The 15,406-nt window shown below is 45.9% G+C and overlaps 1 protein-coding gene across 4 annotated transcripts in view; it reads left to right on the top strand.

The window, feature by feature from the left end:
* The window catches only part of JCAD (junctional cadherin 5 associated), a 60,964-nt gene that overhangs the window by 21,241 nt on the left and 24,317 nt on the right, over positions 1 to 15,406 (top strand). Inside the window, exon 1 of one of the 4 annotated variants that reach the window (XM_048294060.1) lies at positions 10,342 to 10,423. The exons of the other annotated variants lie outside the window; for them this stretch is intronic. The gene's annotated coding sequence lies outside the window, so the exon portion shown is untranslated. Of the gene's footprint in view, positions 1 to 10,341; positions 10,424 to 15,406 lie in introns of those variants that run through there. 4 annotated transcript variants of the gene reach the window in all.

Below are 15,406 nucleotides of genomic sequence, written 5' to 3'. Positions count from 1 at the left end.
CCCGCTTGGATTTAAGTAAAGAGCAGTAACTGAAGGGCTTAATGAGGAAAACAGCTTGTGCATGTAGAGCCCTACCTGAGATATGTATTTGAAAAGTGCAAGTGTCGGTCACACAGAGCCCTAACTGCTTTATCAGACAAGAGGAGAAACCTGGCAAAGCTTAATGGTCTCATGGCAAGACATGTGAATGTGGTCGAGAAATGTCTGTCAGAGATGTCTGTCAGTTGTCAAGGGATGCTGACATCCAAAATAACCAGTTCCCAGCACTGGGAACTGTGTACCTCAGTTTGTCATCTACTCAGAGCTTTCTTGGAAGTAAGTGGCTTTTTCAGAAGCAAGGTGAATAAGCTGTAGTAGAAGAGCAACTATGGTCTTCCTCACTCCCTGTAAGTCACTGCCATTTGATAACCAGGTTTCTGTAACTATTTTGAGCTCCATCTGGAGAAAAGAGGCACATGGACAGATATACTCTGCAATGTAATGGAGGAGCTGGTTATTGGAGGAATTTTATAGCTTGTTAGGAATGCCTTTAAGTTATTTTTGTGTAGATTTATATTGATGGGTGGCAGTATGAGTGGATTTGAGCCTAGCATCCCATGACCCATCCAGTTTCCACACAAGCAGCAGATGCCAGGCCTGACTCCACTATTGCCTATCAGGCCACCAGTATCAAGAGCGGTGGAGGAGAGATCATCTGTTTTCTGTGAAGGGTATCTTCATCACCTCTACTGTGGAGCCCTGTTAGAGAGTGGGAGAGGAGAGTGTCACATGGGAGAAACGTTCTCAAACCAGGCTAGTGGCTGCCTCCTCCCTCATCAGCGTAAAATCACATTTGTGCTGTTCTCTTCATGACCCTCTGGCTGCAAAGAACCCCACGGTGGCTATATCAGGTGAAAAGACCAGCACTGGCCACAGTTTGACCAAGAGCAGCTGTGGTTGCTGAATTCAGAGTTCAGGCACATCCAGAGAGCATCTGAGTATCCCAAACACAGCCACCTCATCTGCAGGGCTGGACAGCACAGGCACATCAGGCAGGCTCTGGTGGCCAAGCCCAGTCAAGACAACAGAACCTAGAGTCAACCTACTGCAGAAGTCCAGGTTTTTAAAGAGGTTCAGGGAAGGGGCGTACAAAAAGGCGAACCTAAGTCCTTAGGCAGCTGTGGATCACTGTCTTGGATTTAGGCACCTAAGTGCTTTTTTGGATTTCATCCAAAACACTTCACTGAGTGAGTGTTGCATTAACAACAGCCCAGTCAGAGGATAAGCAGCAACAGAAATGCTCCAAGCCGCTATTTTAATGCATCCTAGAATGTGAACAAATGATCACTGCAGAAACAGCTGTACTGGGTTATGGTGCCATTGCCCCAAGCTGTTTCCTTCACTTGTACAACGAAACACCCCTCAGCAGATCTTCCTTGCAAAACTTCCAGCAAATCCACCAGCCCACTGCAGGCCGGAAATGTATCTGGGCTAGAACCACTGACTTGGTGTTGAAATGGGCATGCAGGTCCCACTGTCCATACATCTGACTCTGTTAGAGGGGAAGGTGAATCCTGGTGGGTAGAGGAGGACAGCATCTTAAAGCAGTATTGTTATTTCTGTAGGGATTGTTTGCCTCTATTTTCAAATATGGAGCAGCCACTTGTAAGGATCTGACAACTTTTGCAACTCGCTCTTCAGGTTCCCTTCTGAAATATGTCAAGTACCTACATGGTTAGTGGTGCTGCCCATGACCCATAAGTTCATGTTAAATAGAAGGACAACAGATGCTCTCCTAGAAATGATGGGAATAAAAGGATAGGGCTGTGTGTGCCCTTTTTCACTTTAGGCAAGCATACTCTAACTTTGGAGGATACACATTCAGGTGAACGCTGCCTGCAGGGCACAACAAAAGACAGAGATGAAGTAAGAAGATTCAGTTTTATTTTAACTTTCCCCTTGGAGTGGATGTAGCTTGACTTCTCTGATGTAGGCTGCCTGGCTGCAAGTTGCACATAGAGGGAGGGTTTAATCTCCCTTCAAACAGCCATTCATTCGGAGGCTGGCTGGCTGCTTTTCTCCCAGAGCACTCTAAAACACCTTGAACAAAGGATCTCCTTCTAGGTTCAGGTCTTTGTCAGGCGAAGGCAGATCTTATGAGGTCTCACATCTAGACAGGGGAATGTGGGACCCCCAGAAGAGGGACTTGCCTGAGGGGGTGACTGGGTTTGGGCACAGTGGTGATGCAATTAAAGAGTGTGTGTGGTGTAAATGTCCCACAGCATCCTGGTCTTTAAACAGCCTATCTCCTCTAAGGGATGCCTGCATGATGCTTCTGTATCACAGTGCTGCAATATGCCCAAATGTCAGGGGTGAAGCTTGATCCAGGGAAGGAAAGGATGTGATAAATAAGGCTTCAATGGTGTCTGTTTCTCATCTGAAGTAGAGAAAATATGGTGAGGTAGAGGTGTAATTTCCACTGATGAGTCTGGAAGTCCTTTAGTGAATTGGGGGCTGCATAAATTGTGCAGGTGACCTCAGAACAAACCCACCTAGTAAAATGCACATGGATGCCTTTCGATTAATCTGAATGAGGCTCTGCCTAAAAAAATCGTCTATTATTTTGGTGCTTGGTTCCATTTTCTCTCTGGTCCTGGAAGGAAGGAAGGAAGGAAGTAGAAAAATTCAGCTTGATAAGGAAAGTCTTCTGGTAGGAGAGCTTGAATTTCTCTGCCTTCCAAGCAAGATTTCTTTGTAATATCAGTATAAACGTCTACAATATAACTAATGGATTTCAATGACTTTCAGATCCTAATGCAGTCCCTACAGACCTGTAAACCTTCATGGTGCAGGCTGACATTCTGGTGTCGGTGCTGCAATCCTTTGCACAGTTGCTGTAACTTAAAAGTTGTCAAGCAAAACTGTGTTTCCGTAATGCTGCTCAGATAACTTCTTGGTATCAGTACTTTTCCAAAAAATATCTCCTCTCCTATCTCTTCAAAAAGCAATTCCAGTGGAGAGTAAATAAGAAGTGGGGATGACATCAATATCTGCAGAAGTGCCTGTAAAAGAGTAAGAGAGCAAATAAGAGTTAAATTCAAGACTAAAATATACATGCACAAGCCAAGTTTATTACTGTGGGGCTGAAACATATCCCCACTCACTCCACTAAACCTGTCTACAAGCAGGTAGAAAGGAAGGAAAGCAGCTCGGAAAGCTGACTCTGTGCACAGGGATGCTCTGCACAGCTGTATTTTTCTTTTTTTGGTTTTCTGCATGAAGCAGAGGTGGGTCTGTACCACCCCCACAGATAACAGCACACTCCCTGTGTGATTTCGTAGTGTAGTCAGGCATTTGGAAAGGATTTTTCTATGAAGAATGGATTTGAGTCATAAGCCTTTGACCCTGCGGCCCATCCGAGACGGCCGTGACAGGTCACTGCTCTCTGATAACGATTCCCCACGCCGTCTCTGCCACTCCCACGGCGGTGAGCTGCTCCGGGGCGGGTGCACGGCCCTGGCCTCCCTCCCGAGCCCTGGGATCTGTGCAATCTCCAGTGTCAAGATGTGTTTGGATAGGGAAAGCTGCTACACTCTGTTATACATCAGATAGATAACAGGAGCATCCCCTCGCCTGAGGAGACAGATGCCTGGTGCTGGGTGTTGAGCGGCCAAGGCCTGTCCGTCTGTGGGCTTTCTGCCTGCTCTCTAAACCTGCATGACAGTCACATCTTCAAGGGGCTGTTTTTTGGAAGATAAACATAGCCTCTCTGGTTCAAAAATTACAAGTCATTCTCCTATTTTTTTTCTTTAACCGAGAAGGTCTGTAATTTCAGCTTTTTGGGTGAGGCTCTCTGTGGGAATGCACTGACATGAAGGGGTCTTGCAAACTCTTGTTGAACTTTTTGAGTGCTCCCATTACAAATAAGCCTTTCTTCACTCTTTGCCCTTGCTACTGCGCTCAAATTCTCTTATTAAAAAAACCCAAACAATCTACTGTAGATAGCTTTCTCCCCTTGATCTCATAAAACTAGCTCATGTAGATCCACTGGAGGGAGACACTATTTCAGAAAGGGCAGCCCTATCTTTTGAAACTTAAGATTTGAAAACTTATGTTACCACAGCTAAAAGCTTAAATTGATGAGTTAAATAACTATTAATTCAGTCCTTATGGACGTAATAGAAACTACAACACAAAGCATTTATAAAAAGAGCCTTTTTATTGTGTATTGAAACACACAATTTCAAGGATGCTCTCCTCTCCCCAGGGGAACCTGCACTCCTCAGGGAAGGGCTGGCTGCAGAGGCTCTAGCGTGAGTGATACCAAAGTATGGCAAGTGCTGGGGGAAGGACAGTCACTCAAAGGCGTTTATCTCCAGGACTATCATGGCAATGGCAGGCCCACAGCCCATGGCCACTGATCTGGCTGCCCCTCCTGCTGTGTGCCCTTGCCAGCTGCACACAGGTGCCCAGCACCTTTGAGCCTCTCTATATGGCTGTGACCATAGGAAAAGGGGGTAACCTGCTCCAGGGCAGCTTTCCTTTATCTTCCCAATAATTACAGTCTGACCAAAGTTTTGAAGAGTATAACCTTTCCAGACTCTATTTCTTGATATTTACTGCTGTAGCTATAGGTTTTTCTGCCATCAGCATATATTTTCCTTTTTTTTCCCAGGGCTTCAGTTGTCTCTTAGTAGCAGTGATTTCACAGCCTAGACATGTCAGTGTAAATAAGTAAGAATCCTTTTATCTGTACTGTATTTTCCATCTTCCAGGCTATTGTTTATACATATATGCTCAGTAAAGGGAGGAGACATTCCCAAAAGATGTCTCTGGTTTCTACATTACTTCACATACCTTTATCACTCTGGCCTTTGCGTTTCTCCTCCCCCAGATTCTCCACTATTTCAGTCTATTCTCCCAAATAAAGACCTGCTCAGCACCCATTAGGCATTTGCAAGTTAAATTATCTGTAAGTATATCTGTAAGAATATGACTGCAGCTGTTTTGAAGATGAAGTTGATTCTCTTTTTTTCCCCCCAAGTAAATTTGAAATTCATTTAATGAAAAGGGCAAAGAATTTTTAGCTAATACCTGTGGGTAGCCCCAGTTTGTTTTCAGTCTTCACTGTGACTCCAACAGATCAGTATCTGACTTTGACAAAGTAAATCTGGAGTCACAGCGGGGTGGTGCTGAGCTGTAGCCAGACATTTGATGGGAGGACAGGGTGGAACCCACTGCTTGACTACACCTACACTGGACATCAAACATGGCCCAGGGGCTGCTGAGCACTCACAAGTAAAGGTGAAGTGGGCATTTCCACAGACATCATCAACACATTGTGCTAACTCATGAGATCTGACTGAAGCTGCTCATCTTTCAGCTTATTTGAAGTCTGTTTTCCTCATGCAATAGTCCACACAATGATGTTAGTGGGATCCACAGCTCCTACTAATTTCTTCTTATTACAGAAATCAAGCTAAAACCAGTGCTTGGAAAAAGACCTTTTCTAAGCTGCACACCTCTCACTTCCCAGTGTCTGTGAGACCCCCCTCCTTATCAAGTGGAGCTCACATCTCTTGCAGGAATGCCAATGTGGCAGTCACAGCTGAGCGTCCATGTGTACCCTCATGGAGATGGATGGAGCTGCCATAACATCTGTATTATACCACTTTGTACCCCAGTACATAATGCATCAAATCTGTAGTACTTTACTAAGCAAATGCAGGAATTAGTCTTCTCTGGAGTAGTAACCATTCAAATAAACTAAGAAAAGTAGGATAGATCCAACACCAACATGCTTTGCTACTGCGTAACTTTTCTTCTTTCATCTTGCCCTACCTTTGGGGGATGGTTCTTCCTCCCCTCGACACCTTGCTGAGAGGCCAGCTAGAGCTTCTAATCCTTCTCAAGAGCTTTTCAGCTGAATGACTGTACAAATATTTTGGTCAAGAAACACCCCTGAAAAACAAGGCTTAACTGTTCTGTTCCTCAGCTGGGTGACAGGGGTAATTACTGTGATAACTTCCCATCTCTCTTGGGTGTTATGATGAGAAACTCATTAGTTATTTTCTGAGTACCCTGAGCCAAGTCCTTGAATAAAAGAGCTGTAAGGATTGTTTTAACAATATTTAGCACTTCAAAAGTTTTGGAAGCACTACCTAATTTTCCCAAATGTAAACCAGCTAAATTCTGCAGGGTAATTTGTGTGCCACACCCCTCAGCCTTTTCATCAATCTTCACAGCGTTCAAGAACTCACATAATATGGGTGTACACTTTCTCTGTGTTCACTAGTCTTTTCTTTTTAGCTTTTCCCCCCATTTTTTCCTCCCTCCAGCACACTTTCATGTGTCAAACTTTGGGACTTTAAGGTATATCTGACAGAAATGATAGCTGAGTCCTTACACTTAAAGGAAAATACTCTCCATCAGTGCAGTATTTCTGCTCCCCAGCAGCCGCTGGCCCAACACCTTGCACAGACACCAACTGCTGTGAATTAAATCGTCTTTGCAGAATGGTCACCACCTGACATCGTGAACTATTTCCCTCTATTCATTACACATCCACCCCATCTGCTTTTTTGGGATGACTACGAAGAAATAAAGCAGTTTGAGAAAAGAATCCCTGAATACTGAGTCAAAATACAGCTAAAGAAGCACCAGAGAACTGGCAAATGAAAACCTCCCTTCTCCATAGCAATGCTTAGTGTTTCCCTTGATGTAGCAATAAAATATCTGAAGTTTCTCTGTTCCAAGCTAAAAAGAGATGCCAACTGCATAAACAGGTGATTACTGTCAGGATGGGCAATGTGAATTTTTTCTTGCAAAAAGGTAATAGCTATTTTCTTTATGACTAGCAGCTGTTCTAAGTAAGTTTAATATATCATGGCTGTAACATGCCATATAGGATGGACAAGAGGAAAAAATAAGCAGGGGTTTAATAGCACATCTGTGGCTAGTTAGTTATGGTAAACTTCAGGTATGTGGTGATTTCAGCATATGTTCCTAAACATTTTCCTGGCAACTGGATCTAAGGCAAAACCTGTTACAGTCTTTTGGGGAGTAATTAATGCACCTAGTTACTTCAAACTTCACCAAATTATGAAAAAAATCTGCTTGATTTCACTGTAAAAAGCACTGATGAATGATCATCTCCAGAAATGAGGCTCCAAGCCTGCAACAAGTTCTGTAGGAGTGGCAGGAAAGTTCTGGCCCTGAGCAGCGACACTGCTGATGGGACATAGAACATAAACACAGGACTCCCAATCAGGGAGGTTCTGAGGCCAGAGAGAATTATAAAGGCATAAAGCAGCCATAACTTGCATCAAGCAGAGCACAACTTCCCATTCACTTGTCATAGTGATGACACGCTGCAGTGCTGTTGCTGAGGAGTTGGCTGGTATGCAGCATGTCTCTGTGTTTTTCCTTTCTTCTTCCCTGTAAATTAACTCCTCTGTATTTCCCCCATCTGGCCTGTCTTGCTCATGTTTGTGTGTTTCTGTTCTCCACAATTTCTGTCCATAATGGCCACTTGCAGGCCAGACTTGTAGGCGCTGCTCTTCATCTCCCGAGGAGCTGAGTCCTGGTGTTCCCTGCTTGCCCAGGCATGCAGACCTGCTCTACCGTGTCCCACAGGATCTGAACCTGCCTGCTGTGACACATGGGATGCTCTACTGCTTGCTGGGTTCATGCAGCCCCACCATGCTCCTGTCCAGATACCCAACTTTGTGCACACAACCACCATCAGCTTTTGATCCATGGTTTCTTTGCCCTTCTCCTTACAGGGGACAATAATGGTTCTCTCCTCTGTTACCCCATTGAGCCACCCTGCCCCATCACACTGGTTTTCACCCATCTCAGGAGTCCTACATGGCAGGACAGTGGCTTTAGTGCTCTTTTCTCTTTTGCAAACTTCGTTTGTATGCTTCTCTCTCAGCCATATTTAGTTCTTTCAGCCATTTCAAGGATGAAGCTCTAAATTCAAGAATGTCTGACAATGGTCCCCTTCTCTGGAAAGAGCCAGGAGAGGGAGATCTCCTCAGGCAGCTGCAGGACTGTGGGCTTTGCAGGGGAGCAAGGCTTCATCAGTTGTGCACATTGACCATCAAAAGGCAGAACTGCTTTCCTTCCTCCTCTGCTTTCTTTCATCTTTGCCCTACTCCTGGCAGTCACAGTCTCACAGTAGCAACCTGAGGACACAACCCCGCTGATCTGGGCAAAGACAAAACAAGAAGCAACATCTGCCCAAAGAACTTGCTCTCTAACAGGCAGAGGGCAAGATGCTGCAGGAGCAAAAGGAGTCCCTGAAAGCTGCACTAAGGATGAGAAGCTCAGCCCTCAGACTTCCCAACTCACAGACTAATGGCTTCATGTGTTACACCAACCCTCTGGGCAACCCCCCTTAGACATGAATTGGGGCTGCCAGCCATCATTTGTTGTTAATTGTGAACACAGCCCAAGGCATCCCTCATATTGTCTCAAAAATCATGTCTGCTTTCTGGTTTCTGACTGTGGAGCTATGTTCAGCTCACGTTTTCAGGCTTTTTTCTGTAACAGGAGACCTAGGAGCATGGGCACAGTCTTATTTTTTTTAGGAGCTTTTCCTCTGTTTTCTTTAACTTTAAGGTCCTTTGACTTCACTCGGGGGAAATCTTCAGTGACTCCAGACAAATCTGCAGGAGTGCCTCCTTCCAAGGACTGCACCTCCCTTTGCAGCCCACAAAGTGTTCTCAGAAGAGATGTAGCAAAAATTAGCCCCAGGTGCAGAGAGGCAACTGAGATGTGCTGTCCTCTGTGCTTTTATCATGCTGTCTACAGGCTGTGACATCACGAAGACAAAAAGATGTCCCTTCCCTTTGACATTGTTCAGTAAAGCGTCCAGTTTCAAGTGGTCCAACGGAATGGTCCAGCCTGTTCCCCCTGCACACCTCCTCCCATCCCCTAAATCCAGGTCCAAAGCAGCTTTCCCAACAGAGAGCCATGAGCTCCAGGAACAAGGACCTGCTCTGTGTGGCGCACCATGACTACCTAACCAGAGCAAAAGCTTTTGTCTTGGGAAGAAGGGATATAAACAGGACTGTCTCCTACAACCAGGGAGAACAAACAGCTCAGAGCTGCAGCCATGCAGATGAGAAAATCGTTCTGGAAACTTTTTCTTACAACACAGAGGAGACAAGTATTTTAAACCCCCAGAACTCCCATTTTGCCTGTCATAATCAAGATATTTAAATAATAAACGGTAAGTTGTGGCAGCACAGCTTCCTTGATGGAAACCCTTGCTATTGTCACACCCACATGAAACTACTCTGTGACAAAACCTAAACCTGCTACTGATTGACTACTGTGTCAGCTACAAGGCTTTACCATGGGAAAATACAGGTGTTTCCCAGCCAGCAAAGCCACAAAGAACTTCGCATGCAATCTGCAGGGGCAGGGTGCAAGGGGTTGTGCTCAAGGTCCCCCTGTTGCCGGTGGCATTGTCCTTGGTAGCTGCATCATGTGTCAGCAGCTGCAGGCTCAGACCGTCACTGCTGGAAGACAAAAGGAGATGTCCGTAGAAAAGCAGGTCAATGACAATTACTCCCAGAGCCCTGTGAAACCGGGGCACCAGAAAACCTGTATGCAGTTTTGGGCTCTCCTGCAGACTTCTGCCGTGACCTTGGACTCATCATGTAACTTTACTGCCCTTGTTTTCTCACTATTAACTAGAGCAAATATTGAATAGGACTCAATTTATGAACATGTGTAAAAGCGCTTGGATAGCCTGGAATAAAACTCAATTAAGACAGGGCAAGCAGTTGATGGGCCCAACCAATTATTAAAGTAAATGATTCACAAACATACTTTTTTTGGAGAGTGTCATTAAACGAAAACAGATTTGCAAATTATTCACCTGTTTCTAGAAGCTGAATAAACCATGGGGAGGGGAAGGGTGGGGAAGCAGGCAACTAACAATGCTTCAAGAACGCTTGAAGACCATGTTGAAAACAAACCCTTTGGGTGCATGGCCGGGTGCCAGGAAGAACAGCAAGCTTTGGAAAGGTCTGCTCTTGTCCCTCTCCATTCTTGATAGACCCGTCTTCCCTTCTGCAGATTTTCCTTATGCTGAGAAAGGTGATGTCGTTCACCTCAGCTGAGCCATCGGCTGTGCTCAGCTGTGACGAGAGAGAGGGCAGGAGCTGCCCGTCCAACTTTTCGGAGCAAAGCCGCTGCCTCCCGCAGCGCCCGCAGCGCCGCTGCCCCGCGGAGCCACCGCGGGCGGGCCGGGGCGGGCCGGGGACGGGCGGGGCGCCGGCACCGAACCTCCCCGTCCCTCCCTCCCCGCCCATCCCATCCCATCCCCGCCCCGCCCCGCCCGTCGCGGGCTCGGCGCCTCCCGCAGCCGCGGCCGCTGAGCGCGGCGGCCCCAGCGCCACCCGCGGGACCTGCGCGGCCGCCCGGAGCGGTGAGTGCCGGCGGCTCGGGGAGGGCGCGGTGGGCGGCTGGAGGAGGCGGGGAGGGGAAGGACGGCGGCGCTCGGAGGTGTCCCGGAGCGGGCGGCGGTTCGCGGCAGCGGGGGGCGCATCCCTCGGGTTCCCATTCTTTGCACCTGCTCGTTCTTCTCTCCCCACCCTGAGCGCCGTCTCTGGCGGAGCGTTCTGCTGGCATTCCCCCGGAGCTCGCCCCGAGCCGAGGTCCCGGGGAAGTTGGTCGGTGCCACTCGCTGGAGCCGCTCCCCTTCATTCACCACCGGTCGCTGTGGTCCTCTGCGCCCGGGACCGGGGCTCCGGCTGCGGCTCGGTACCGGCTCCTACCGACCCGAGAGGATGTGGCACCAGGGTCTGAAACGCCAAGTGCCGCCCCTCTTGGTATTTATCTGTGCTCCCATAGTTAACACGGTAGTCAAATGGCTCTTTGGGTTTTTTTTACTCTCTGGTGGTTGTTTTAAACCATGTCCTGTTGCAAAGGAGACAAAAACCCAGCTGTTCTGTCAGAAGGAGATCTGTGCTGTTATGTCATTTCATAATTGCCTCAGAATTGCAAATCATGGCCTTAGTCTGCCACTGGATCTGTGCCAAATGACTCTTGCATCTATTAAGGATGGGTGGTTGCTTGAGTTTTTTTTTTGTTTTGTTTTTTTGGTTTTTTGTTTTTTTGTTGTTGTTAAGAGTTGAGAATAATGGCTTTTTATTGGCATGGACTCTACATGTTAAGTTTCTCCAGCCCATGTCTTTAAGTTAGATCTAACTATCTAACTGTTCTAAGTAGTCAGTCTGATTCACAGAGTCAAGACATTAAATCTTGGCTAGTGACAATGAGAATTGTGTCCTGCTGAAAAGTATTCAACTACACTTCTTTGCGTGAGCTGAAGCAGTTTCTCACTGTTACTTCAGAAGTTCCGATTCTGCCCAGAATGGCTGTTCCTTTTTGTGGGTAGACACATGGAAAATAGCAACCTTCCGGCTTCAAACTAAACAATATCAGATTAATGACAGAGAAGGGCTCTACAGATCAGAGATGCAGCCACTTGCAGAGCCTTAATTTGTGCCCGCACTTGGTTTGTAATCACAGAGGCTAGACCTGCCCTACCCTACTATGCTGTGCAGTTCTACCACTCACCATGGTACCACTTGGAGGAAAAAGTGTGGTCCTGCCAGCTATTCCCTTTTCCAAGGATGCTTAGGGCAGCAGGAGGAAGTTGAGGCAGACTGCTGCCTTGAGGTAGAGAAGCTGGGCATGGCTGTGTCCCTCAAGGCAGGGTCGTCTCTAAGCTGTGCCACCAGGGCACGTTAAATACCAACTAAAAGACCAATTTAGTCTGTCATTTCAAAGGCTGGGCCCTTCTGCATCATCCCTTCCTATGCTGGTGTTCAGTATTTCTCCATGCTGCAACATGTATTTGCCAGCTTTTGGAAAAGACGGATCTTTCAGGGTCTGCCAGGCCGTGTGTATCAACTGGCATATTACGGTACTATATTGTTCTTTAGGTGCATAACTTCACTGGCCTCTTATGACCTGAAAAACACACAGAAAATAAACAAGGGCATATTGTCCAGTGGGAAGGATGCAGAAAGTTCTTTTGTGTTAGCTGTTAGTTAGGGAAACATTACTTTTAAGTGTTTCTCCTGATTGTCGGAGGAGTGACATGGCACATGTGAGCTTGTTTTTTGCCAAGCATGCTCTGTTTGGAAGGTGAGGCATTTCTGAACTTCTTGATCACCTTGGAACTCGTTACAAATGCATAGCAAAGTCCTGCCCAAATCTTCTAATTAATTTGGCCAGAGGCCATCCTAATTAACCTTTAGGGAGTTCAGGGGTGGGAGAGCTTGGTATGAAACAATTGTTCTCCTGTAATTTGCTGTTCATAATGTGTTGACCAAGCCATGAGCTGCATCTCTAAAATCCTCTGGGTCTCTTGCTGAAGCCATTACAGCAGTTTGTTTTTAAACAGAGGGTTTTTTCTAATCCTCGGGTGGAAAGGGTTACCTTACTTTCTGCAACATTGTTATTGTGCTTTGTTGCAAGGGCCAGTGGACTTGGGCTTGCTGGGGAAACTTACTCACCAGTTCCATCTGTGAAGGAAGGGGTTGGTCAGCCTTTCAGCAGTCCTGATGTGATTGTTAAGGTCTCTATGTGAACTGATGACATCTTTTCACATCTACCTAGAAATAACCCTCGGTTCTTCTGGTATTGGCAGTGCCTGCAGGGAACAAAATGCCGCAGGAGCCTCTTTGCCCAAGTGTATTAGAGTTAGGATGTTAATGGAATTTGTCAGCCATAACTTGGACTGTCTCAAATGGTGAGGCAAGGGAAAAAATCTGAGATAGTCGAAAAAAGGAAAAAAAGTTAAAGGCTGGGTTCTGCTTTTTGAAAACGCTGATGGCACCGTGCAAGTCACTAAGAGCGTGATGAAGGGGGAAAAATGAACATCTGTTTCTGAAATTTCAGGATGGTTCATCTTCCTCCTTGTGATGATGACTGATCACCTTGTTGCTCCAGGGACTTATCTGTGCTCAGGAACTGGGTCACCCTTCACCAGCCTGGGCTTACCTTACTGGTGGGCAGCCCTGCCCAGCACACACAGTGCCTCAGCAACACAGCATTGCTTGTGTGTAGCCTTCTCAAGCATCTGTCTAGTTTTTTCTATGCTAATGCATAAAAATGCTACTTTGGCATTTATTTTCTGGTGGAGCGAGGGGTTGGGGGGGAAATCCTGCTGAGACTATGAGTCAGGGCACACAGATCCAAGAAAGAAAGATCAAAGGCATCTGTAATACAGGAAGAAGCAGAGGGTCAATCTGGAAGAGAGGGCATTTGATTATACGTGCAAGGGTAATAGAAAAGGGATAACACACAGGAGAGGACGGTGGTGTCCGAAAATGAGTAAACAAACAGATGTGTAAGACTATGCTGAGAATTTATTTACTCCAGAAGACACAATCCTTATCTCTTTGAAAGAAGAGAAGACCACACCAACCTTGGAATGCTTCTGCTCCCAGCTACATTTGTGAGCAGGAAAAAGTGTTTGTTTACAGATCACTCCTCCTTGAGTCCTGGCCTGATGGGCCAGCCCATCCTGCTGTGATTAGTAGGATGCTAATGTGTGTAATCCTTTTGATCACAGAGCCCAGGCTCTATAAGTCATGTCACTGTCGCCTCAAAGAAGTTCAGCCATGTGATGGATCCCTTATTAAAAATTTTTGCTTTGGAAGATTTAATACAGTTATTATTGGGATCCTTTATTCCATTTTTTTTCTTTTGTCTTGTACAGATGGGGAGCTTTTCTATTAAAAAAAAATACAAACAATAGTACTTATTCATGAAGTCCTAATGTGGGAGTAGCTTATTAGTACTTTGCCCATAGGTACTTTAGGTGGGATGATTAGCCCATAATGTCTTCATTTTAAGATGTGAGCAACAAATGTGATTCCCTGTGCTTTGTTCCACCAGAGTGGACTGCTCCATGCAAAACTATAAACAGCATGGAAACATTCATCTGGTCCTGAAAAATATCCTCTTCTGCAGTTCCTCTTTGGGAGGGAAAGAGTTGAAGTTGACTAATTATGCTTTGTGTAATAAATGTACTATTTTGTTCTCCTGTTGTGACAGACAAAAGCTGTCATTTGAGGAAATACACCATATGCTGCCAATTGGTGTAAGGACTGGTTATATCTGGAGCACAGAGTATCAGTGAGTGCTCTTTAACAATTGCTCCTTCTCTGAAAAAAATCTGGACCAGTTTCATTGGACTAATGTGCTGGTCTATCATCAGTGAAAGCAAGCTGTTGACATTTTGAAAACCAGCTAATACAAACAGTGGTATCTGTGCATGCTTGGACGTATCCTCTCTCCTTGTTACGCATTTACTTCTGTTTGGATGCTTATGAGCCTCAGCGTATCAGGGCTGGATTGGTCCATGGCAAATTAAAAAATCAAGCTTATTTCAGATACCAACTCCCATCCATGCAGAGTCAGACATGTTTTTCAGCAGAGTGAACCCAATACTCAAACACCCACATTACTTTAAAAAAAAAATATCTCTCTCTCTACCATTTTTTCTTGATGAATGTAAGAAAGCAGAGTCTGAAACCTCCTAACAAACAGCAGCACCTGGAGAGCAAATAATGATCTCATTCAGATCTGCCCCAGGAGATGCTCTGCACTCTCTCTCTCTCATGCCATGGTGGGTTTGCAGATGCATCTGCAATGATGAGATACAAGACAGGAATAACTACCTTCTGAGAGTTAAATGAACTGTTTAAGACTTGCTCCTCTCATCCTCCCCGCTTCCTAATTTTATTTGAGACACATTGTATCATTAATTTCTTCTCTGGCACAGTTCCTCCAGGATTTCAGTGAGGTCTTTTTGCTCAAAGAATGCAAAGAGGATGTGAGCTGTAATTTTCACTGTCTGTGAATCTCTGTGTTAGAGAAAAAAATGTGAACTCTCCTGCCCACAGGTAATGTGAGTTAAACACAAAAATTCACATCTTTCTTTTTAATTTCTTTGAGGTGAATGGGAGGGACTGACCTGGGAAGACGTGCAGAGCCAACATAAAGTTGGCTTATCTTCCAGCAATGACTTTGGCATGTCTTCCTGCCATGTAGTCTGCAGAGATGATTATGCATGTAGCACTAGCGGCTTTGAAGCCTTCAGTACAGCACTGGCTGTAACGGGAGCTTTGTTGAAGCTTTGCCTGCTGCGTATCTGTGATCTGATAAGAGTCCTTTGGTCAGGACCCCATTCCGGTGCCTCTGCTCAGCTCATCAGCTGCCTCTTCTCTGCTCAGGAGCCTTCAAACCACAGTGTGTGTTTGGTGTCTCAGCCTCCCTATCCCTCCCATCCCTGGAGAAGAGGCAAAGTTTCTTTTTCTACCCCTGTGCCAGACCTGCTCCCCCTTAGCATTCTCCTTACTCTTCCCTGCAATGCAGAGATGTCAGGAAAGGA

Source organism: Corvus hawaiiensis, chromosome 1 (genome assembly GCF_020740725.1).
Source record: "Corvus hawaiiensis isolate bCorHaw1 chromosome 1, bCorHaw1.pri.cur, whole genome shotgun sequence".
NCBI lineage: Eukaryota > Metazoa > Chordata > Aves > Passeriformes > Corvidae > Corvus > Corvus hawaiiensis.
The sequence above is the reverse complement of the archived record's forward strand: the minus strand, read 5'-3'. Positions and strand labels throughout refer to the sequence as shown.